Source organism: Pararge aegeria, chromosome 23 (assembly GCF_905163445.1).
Source record: "Pararge aegeria chromosome 23, ilParAegt1.1, whole genome shotgun sequence".
Taxonomy (NCBI): Eukaryota; Metazoa; Arthropoda; class Insecta; order Lepidoptera; family Nymphalidae; genus Pararge; species Pararge aegeria.
In genome coordinates, this window is record NC_053202.1 from 9,683,671 (window position 1) to 9,692,859 (window position 9,189).

Consider the following 9,189-nt stretch of genomic DNA (forward strand, 5'->3'; position numbering starts at 1 on the left):
AAGAAGGCGACATCCAAGTGCTCGTACATTGCTATATGAACGTATCACGTACGCTCGTACATTTATATATGAATGAATATTTACAATAGAATAGAACGTTCATCAGGGCCTGGTGGCTTGAGATACAGGTTCTACCTAGTTCAAGCATCAGTCCCCACATTATAAATGTGTAACAAAATAGCCCGTAAGCAACATTATATTGTACTCATACTTATAAGTAATGTGGAGAAATAAATAAATCATTCACCATTCATCAACATCATCAAAACTATATACCGTATTATTAATATCTCTCTCAAATTAATGTACTGAGGATATTAATAAAAACTGCCCTTAGAATGATCTAGCTATTAGAAAACCATGAGTACAAATTATCTCTGCTTGACCTACTCGAATAAATAGAATAAAACAAAAACTTGACTACGTTTTAGAAAAAGAAAACGACGTAGAAAATTACGTTCAGATACGTGACCTACTTGAATGAATAAACACAATATATCTAATTGAAAGTAAATCGAAACTACCTATTAATTCCCTCGCTGATCCACAAACTGAGAGCAAAACAAAAACTGAATTCAGTTTGATACATGTTTGTTGCCTACGTGATAAATTGAATGTGCGATGGATTACTGAGATCCACATTTATATACACATATACGTATCTAACTCAATTGAGTATTGAGCACAATCTATTGCATTTTGGAACTCTTTCCAAATGTTTGCTATCTCACGACTCATAAGCGTTGACGCTTTAGTTTACGCACACCGAGTGATTCTCCAACTCAAAATGTCACTTTTTTATTCTTTATTGCTTTTATAAGTGAATAAAAAATGTTGAGACACTATTTTTAACACTCATGATATTTTAAAATCTCTTTTTATTATTTAAACTAATTAAATAATTGTTTGCAAAAGTTCTGTCTTGGACGTCTGTGTGTCTGTATGTGCGGATCCCGTATCTTGTGGTCACGATAACGAGCGAAATACTTCACTTATCGAATTGGTTTTCTTTTTATAGGCTTCACTATTTTGAGGAATAGAAGCCTATTACTTTCACGGTATATACATCATCATCAACCCGCTATCGGCACACTACATCATCATCGGTCTCCCCTCAGAATGTGAAGGGTTAAGGCCGTTGTCTACCACGCTGGCCAAGTGTGGATTGGTAGACTTCACACGCCGTTGAGAACATTATGGAGAACTCTCAGGCATGCAGGTTTCCTCACAGGGTTTTCCTTCACCGTTTAAAGCAAGTGATATTTAAATTGCTTAAATTAAAAACGCACATAACTCCGAAAAGTCAGTGGTGCGTGCTGGGGCTCGAACTCGGTATCTACGAAACGATTTACGATTACTTATACGATACGATTCATTTTTGACCTACCAATGCATAAATTTAAAGAATATGTTAAAACACATTTATTACAGCGAGGTTACTATACAATTGATGAATTTCTTAATGACATAGGTTGCTTGGAAGCATCCGGCTCCGCTTTCATCTCTCACAAGATAGAAAAATGAATGTTAAAATGTAAAATGTAAATTTTTTGATGTTGGAAAAGAGCAACTGCTGAGTTTCTTGCCGGCTTCTTCTCGGTAGAATCTGCCTTGCGAACCGGTGGTAGAGTCACTACAAACAGACTACAGACAGACTTGCTCTAGAGTCTTCCTCGGAGTCCCTAGTGGGGCTCGGGGTAACCGTTCAGGGCGATGGCCCTTTGGCGAAGACAGACTTGACGTTTCAAAAGTCCTTATATTTTTAGGCCTACTTGAAATAAATGAATTTTGAATTTTTTTTTAAAGCCGATGTACTAGGCTGTTATCGCTTCATAAGCCCTGGTAAGCCTCATGCGCCTGAAATTACACCTGAAACCACGCCCTTTAGAACGGAACACAGTAATGCTTAGCGACAGAAATAAGCACGCGGTAGAGCCCTGAACGAGCTTTGTCACAAAAAGTTCTACTTCTACTAATGAGATAAAACTTACGTCATTAGTATGAACTCAAAACATGCAAAGTTTCGTTTGAATTCAAACAGTACTTTTAGCATTATGCGCAACCAAGACATAGCCATACATTCCAAAATTAAAATAAAATACCTTTTGGGTTCAGTATCGATTCAATGTACAGAATTCGACCCGTTACAGTTTTATTATAAGCAAAGTCAAAAGTCAAAGTCAAAGTCAAATATTTCTTTATTCAAATAGGCACATAGATGGCACTTTTGATGCGTTGATTATATACAAAATGTGTACATGGCAGTGAGTAGTGATCTTTTTATTAGCACCATCTTACATTGTCATTTAAGCCTTAAAAGTAAGTACTTGGCCGAAAAACTATTTATGCACAACGTCTTAGCCACTTGTAACGAACACCTGTCTAACAGCGAACATTCCAGAAAAGCGCCCACGTTTTATCTCTTTACAACGTGATAGGATAAATTTCTGAAGCGATAGAGTAACAAAGGTGCGGGTATTGTTACAGAAAAGCTTTTAATGCCAACGGAAAACGAAAATAACGGTCTTTTGTTTCCCAATATTGCCATTTTTAACAAGGTTTCGTGAGATTTACTAATGTTTTTCACCCGACCGGAAGGTTTATTATTTTAGACTACGATCAATAAGTTTTTATTTGCTCATTTAATTGTGGTTTCGCTTTATCAACCGCCGACTCAAGAGCGACGGTGTGCTATAAGTTTGATGCTACCGTGTGTTTGTATGTGTGCGTGTGTGAGTGTGTGTGTTTTTTAAAGGTAAATTAGTCGGGAGTGTTCTTAGCTATGTTTGAAGAAAATCGGTCCTAGATAGCCACATCCATTAGAAGGCGTATCAAATGAAAGGTAGTAAGTACAGTGACTAGTACAGTACTGATCACCACCACAAAATGGTGAATTAATTTTTGAAGGAAATCTTCTAATGCAACTTTCAAAAAGGTTGCGTTAAACGTTTAACGCTACCATTGATGTATTTATATTATCTGACAGATGATCATATTTTGACTATGTAATTCAACAAATCTGTCGCCAACGTCCATACCATGTTGAATACACCGGTTCTCGTCCGATCACCGAAGTTAAGCAACATCGGGCGCGGTCAGTACTTGGATGGGTGACCGCCTGGGAACACCGCGTGATGTTGGCTTTTTGCTTTGTTTTGAAAAGAATCTAAAATGAATAAAGTCCATTTAATGGCTTTTTTACCTTTTTTAAATAAAATTAATATCGAAAAAGAAAGTCAAGTTGCTGCGTCTGCTTTGGTGAATATTTTGCCTGCAGATTTTTGATAGATTCTTGGTAAAAGCTTTAGAGCAGACAGAGTGTGAGATTTTCTACTTATCACGTGAAAGTTAACTAGCTTACTACAAAAGCTACTAAACGTAAGAAAACATTTCAAAGTAAATTAATTTAAAGAAAGAAATTAATTTAATCAATAAATAAAGTACGTAATTATTAGTGAATTACTTAATAACAACTTGCATTTCATTTATGTATCGTTTAAATATAGAATTAATGTGGAATCTCACTAATCGTATACAGTTTACGGATAGGTCTACCTTCTAAACACTTATATGTTAATTATGTTACAGAGTCTCGGTGATTAAACGCTATTATTCCATTCTGCGTTATTAATTTTTTTTTTCGACAATAAATAGGTTATTGTGAGTTGGCTCATAGACAAACACACGAGGGGAAATAAAGAGATTTTTTATGCTGTTTTTAAAATTGTCAAACAGACTTGACAACTTTACGGTATTCTCGACAATGGCTCAGACGGAGTGTTAATTGCGCATAATATTCTCAAAATTTAGAAGTCAATTCACTCCGCCAAGTTTAGCGAGTTGCATGCCGCCTTCAGTTTGCAACCTAATTCCGTCGGCAGCTTAATTTAAGATAGTCTTTATGTAAATTACCTATGTAGTTAATTACTGAATAAATTGTAGTGTGTTAGAAACACTTTAACTCAGTAAGTACCTACCCGATCATTTGTAAGGATTACAATTTTAAGACTTTGTGACCATGGTTATCAAACACGAAATCTGTGACAAAAGCTGATCCATCCTTGTAACCCAAAGACGTGGCGATGATTTTGAAAAAAGAAAAAATTAGCTATCGGTATGGAAAATACCGGTAGTAAAATTTTTGCAGTAATTTTCTTGTTCTTTGTCAACAAGACTGTTTATAAAGTTTCCTTTTTTTTATGTTAATTATTCTTTTATTTTTAATTAACTGTATTAGATCTACTCGCGAATTGGTACTTATCGTTTATCAAAGTTATAAATAAGTTGATCAAGTATCATAAAAAATGGTTAATTTTTTTTATTGCACATAATTATAACTAGCTGACCCGTGCAACTTCGTTGCACCAATAACCGATTACCGAAAAACACAAATAAAATGAAATTTTCTAAAAATGAATCCTAGCTAGATCGCCCCCGAAACCCCCTGTATACTAAATTTCATGAAAATCGTTGGAGCCGATTCCGAGATTCCAATTATATATATATATATATATACAAGAATTGCTAGTTTAAAGATATAAGATATACACAAACATAACAAAAAACTTTCGGTCGGTTGTAGGTCTTTGTCGGTTGAAAACAGACTGAACAATTTTACTTTTATCTTGCTTATAGCTCAGAGGAAGTGTTAATTACGCTTAATATTCTCAAAGTTAGCAGTCGCTTCAACTTCAATCCGCCAAGTTTAGCGAGTTGCATACCCTTAAGTTTACAACCTAATTCCGTGGGTAGCTTAATATAAGACTCGTCTTTATGTAAATTACCTACGTAGTTAATGTCTAAATAAAATGTAGTATATCAGACACGCTTAAGCGCTGTTAGTACTTGATCATTTGTAATCACCAAGTATTATATTTGCGCTTGCATTTTGCGACTTTGTAAGCCAAGTGTAGTGACTTCTAAACTCAAAGTTTGAAGTCACTTCACTGTACCAAGTTTAGCGCGATGCATGGCTCCTTCAGTTTGCAAACTAATTCCGTTGGCAGCTTAATTTAAGAGTCTTTATATAAATTATCTGCGTGGTTACTGTCTGTATCAATTTAACTGAATTAGATCTCATCAACATCATCATCCGCAGCCTATTAATGTCCGACAACTCGGAACCGGGCTCGTCTCATAGGGTTTTAGAGCACATACTCACCACGCTGCTCCAATGCGGGTTGGTGTCTTTTAACGACTATTACCACAAGTAAGTGTTAAAAACCGGGACAAACGACTTGACGTTCACTTTGGTACTGGACATTCTTAGAAAAATGCACTATATTTTTTATAGGTATTTTTTATCCCGTCCCTGGATTCGAACCAGTACCATATGATCCGTAGTTGAACATGCTGACCACTAGACCAACGAGATAGAATCAGGTCTACTTGCATGTATCCACTTATTTAATCCTACAAATATTATAAACCCGAAAGTTTGTGACGATGCACGGTTATATGGATGGATGTTACTCTTTGACGCAAAAACAATATTTTCTTTAACACACTAAATAGATAGAAGACCAGGGCGCGTTTGGAACTCTCGTAGCTTTAGTTTTAAGTTACGAATGTAGTTACCGCCATCACTACTCACTGCTATGTTCACATTTTGTAAATAATCAACGCATCAAAAGTGCCATCTATGTGCCTATTTGAATAAAGAAATATTTGTCTTGACTTGACTTGACTGAAGAAACATAAAGACAACAAAAAATTGAATAAAACTAGCCACTCTCCACCACATGCGTGTATAAATGCCACGCATACAACAAACACTACCTACACCGCTTCCACATCACCACTGACGATAAGTACCCTTGTGACAACTCCACCAGCCAAACCCTTGACCATCTATTTCGGGAATGTCCCCGCTTCGGAAGACTCCGCCTGGACCATGAGTTCCTTTGCGGGCACCTTGTGGTGTCCCCCTATGAGCTGCGCTCTCTGATGCGAAAAAGATCTGCCTTGCAATCTTACACCGACATGATCAACAAGAAATGGTCATAAATTAGTGTCATCTGCATATCGTAAGGTACAGGGATCATTTGTGGGATTGAGTATACGCTTTTATAATATGATTCCTAAGGTGATTTTGGACTTGCCAATGCACAAGTTTAAAGAATTTGTTTTACACATTTATTACAGCGAGGTTACTATACAATTGATGATTTTTTTATGTAATGCAAAATGTAAATTGTTGATGTAGGAAAAGAGCAACTGCTGAGTTTCTTGCCGGCTTCTTCTCGGTAGAATCTGCCTTCCGAACCGGTGGTAGAATCACTACAAACAGACAGACTTGACGTTTCAAAAGTGCTTATATTAGGCCTACTTGAAATAAATGAATTTTGAAAACTCCATCCTGAGTGACCTCAAGAAATTCAACACTACTTAGTAGATTATAAATTTTTAGTAATAATTATTATAAGTGTGTAAATTTTAAAGTTTTAGTTTATCTATGAGTATAGGAAGAACAGCCTGGCCGATGTGTTCAAATCGCAGAAGGCTGCACTTTTCTTTTTCAAAAATTGTATCTTACGAAACTGTTAATTATAAGCATATAAAATAAGAAAATGTAAGAAAACTAAACACACTTCACCTCTTCCACTTCAGAATGCAGTTTAAAAAAAATACGTGTAGGTACATACTTATTTACCGCTGGTAACACTGCGAGGCGCTGTGTATTCCAAGACCATAAGATCATCAACCCATTACGGCTACTAAAGGCTACGGGTCTCCTCCCGCAATTAGAAGAGTTAAGGCCGTAGTCCACCACGCTGGCTCAGTCACGCCATTGAGAACATTATTGAGAACTCTCAGGATGTATTCACCGTTGAAGCAAGTGATATTTTAATTACTTAAAGCGCTCATAACTGAGAAATGTTTGAACTCGACCGCCCGAAACTGAAGCCAAAGTCCTAACCACTATGACCGCTCCCATAAGAAACCTGAGATAATTTTGTCCAGCTCCTTAAGTTGGTGGACTTCACACGCCATTGAGAACATTATTGAGAAATCTCAGGATGTATTCACCGTTGAAGCAAGTGATATTTTAATTTCTTAAAGCGCTCATAACTGAGAAATGTTTTAACTCGACCGCCCGAAACTGAAGCCAAAGTCCTAACCACTATGACCGCTCCCATAAGAGACCTGAGATAATTTTGTCCAGCTCCTTAAGTTGGTGGACTTCACACGCCATTGAGAACATTATTGAGAACTCTCAGGATGTATTCACCGTTGAAGCAAGTGATATTTTAATTTCTTACAACGCTCATAACTGAGAAATGTTTGAACTCGACCGCCCGAAACTGAAGCCAAAGTCCTAACCACTATCACCGCTTCCATAAGAAACCTGCGATAATTTTGTCCAGCTATGGGGTGATAATGATAATGATAGAAGAGAGTGTAAGAGCTGCCTCCATGGCAGCTCTTACACTCTCTTCTATGAGACACGAAGCAATATTCAGCAGAGGGTGTTAGTACATTTAAGCGGTATCACCTAATGCCAAACTTAAAACGATCTGGTTTTTTTTATTTTCTTCCCGCACTTAACGATAACTGCGCTTCTCCTAACGATGTCAATTCGGCAAAAAGGATCCTGGAAAGCTCGAAAAGTTTTACTTATTTTAGATTAGTGTAACCAGATGCCACACTTTTTACGGACATCTCGTATTTTTTTAATACCACAACTTACCACCCAGCCTATTTCAGAATGTGTATTTCAATTACAGGCACGTGTTTAATATCTAAGCATAAAATTTATTTAGTTGTCATTCTGTTAGTTAATATTCTTAATTTCTATCTAGATGGTGTTTTTCTACTAGTTAAGCCATTTCATTTTATACCCATTTTGAGGAAGTTGTGGAAACACATGAAATTTACCATTTGGTTGTGGCGGTCATCTCGGATTAGAAATTATTATAGTGTATAGTATTGTACTGGTTGGAAATCGAAAGCATTGCTAACTGTGAGGTTGTGCAAACCTACATTTATCTTGGTTCAACTATATCTAATACTGGAGGATATGACCTCGAAATTCGAAGACGGTGTGCGATAACAAGGTCTGCAGTGGAGAAGCTTAATAAGATATGGAAAGATAAGAGAACAACCAAAACCACTAAGATTCGACTCATGAGGTGCCTTGTCTTTCCAATATTTTTATACGGAGCGGAGACCTGGACACTTAGACTACAAGACCGCCGAAAAATCGATGCCCTAGAGATGTGGTGCTGGAGACGCCTTTTAAAGATCCCTTGGACTGCATTCCGCACCAACAATTCCATTTTAAAAGAACTGAATATCAAGGAACGACTTTCGTCTACGGTGCAGTTACGCATATTCAAGTTTTTTGGCCACATCTCAAGGAATGAGGAGTCGATTGAACGATTGGTGGTGCAAGGACAGGTTGAAGGAAAAAGGGCAAGAGGGCGGTCACCTACTCGTTGGATAGATACGGTGAAATCGTTGACCCAGACAACTGTGGTAGAATGTTTTCGACATGCTACCAACCGCCAAAAGTGGAGAAGACTCGCGCGTGAAGCCGTGCAATCCAGTACCCATATTGATTTGGTACTCAAAAATAAAATACTTTTGTGTAGCTCTTAATTCAAAATATACAATTTTGGATTATAAGCCTTAAAGTGATGGAATAAGATCCAACAACCGTCATGAAAACATAAAAGGAGACGTAATATTTTACTTTATTATATCAATTTACTCATAGTATAATTACAATAGTTCTACCAAGGTATGCAGGTTAAAGTGAACTACAAAAAAGCTTTGTTATGAATTATTACTCCAACTAAGCGAAATATCGGTAGCGAATTATTACTCCAACTAGGCGAAATATCGGTAGCACAAATAATATCCGACTAAGTTTTGTGGACTTCTTCTTAGACCACGGCGCATTTTGAACCCTCGTACTACCTAGTTCTCGTAGTTTATATTTATTAAGCTTATATAAATATAAATTAAGCTTATCTTAAAACTGAATATAAAATACAAAATTAATTGCTCGTATTTCTGAGGTGTTAAAAAGATAGAAATACAGGTAAACCTACTCTACGCTTAAAATAGATGCATAGATTCAAAAGACCTTATAATATTTATCTGTTACATTATATTTTAACAGTCCTCAATTAATTTATTTAAAAGTCCTGTCCGTTCCAAGACTGTAACTATAAAAATACTTCT

General features: G+C 36.5%; 1 non-coding gene across 1 annotated transcript; it reads left to right on the plus strand.

The window, feature by feature from the left end:
* The first annotated feature begins 3,024 nt into the window (after nucleotides 1-3,024).
* Nucleotides 3,025-3,143, plus strand: LOC120634415. The gene has a single exon (XR_005659243.1). It is a non-coding gene; the product is annotated as a 5S ribosomal RNA (ribosomal RNA).
* Nucleotides 3,144-9,189: the final 6,046 nt, after the last annotated feature.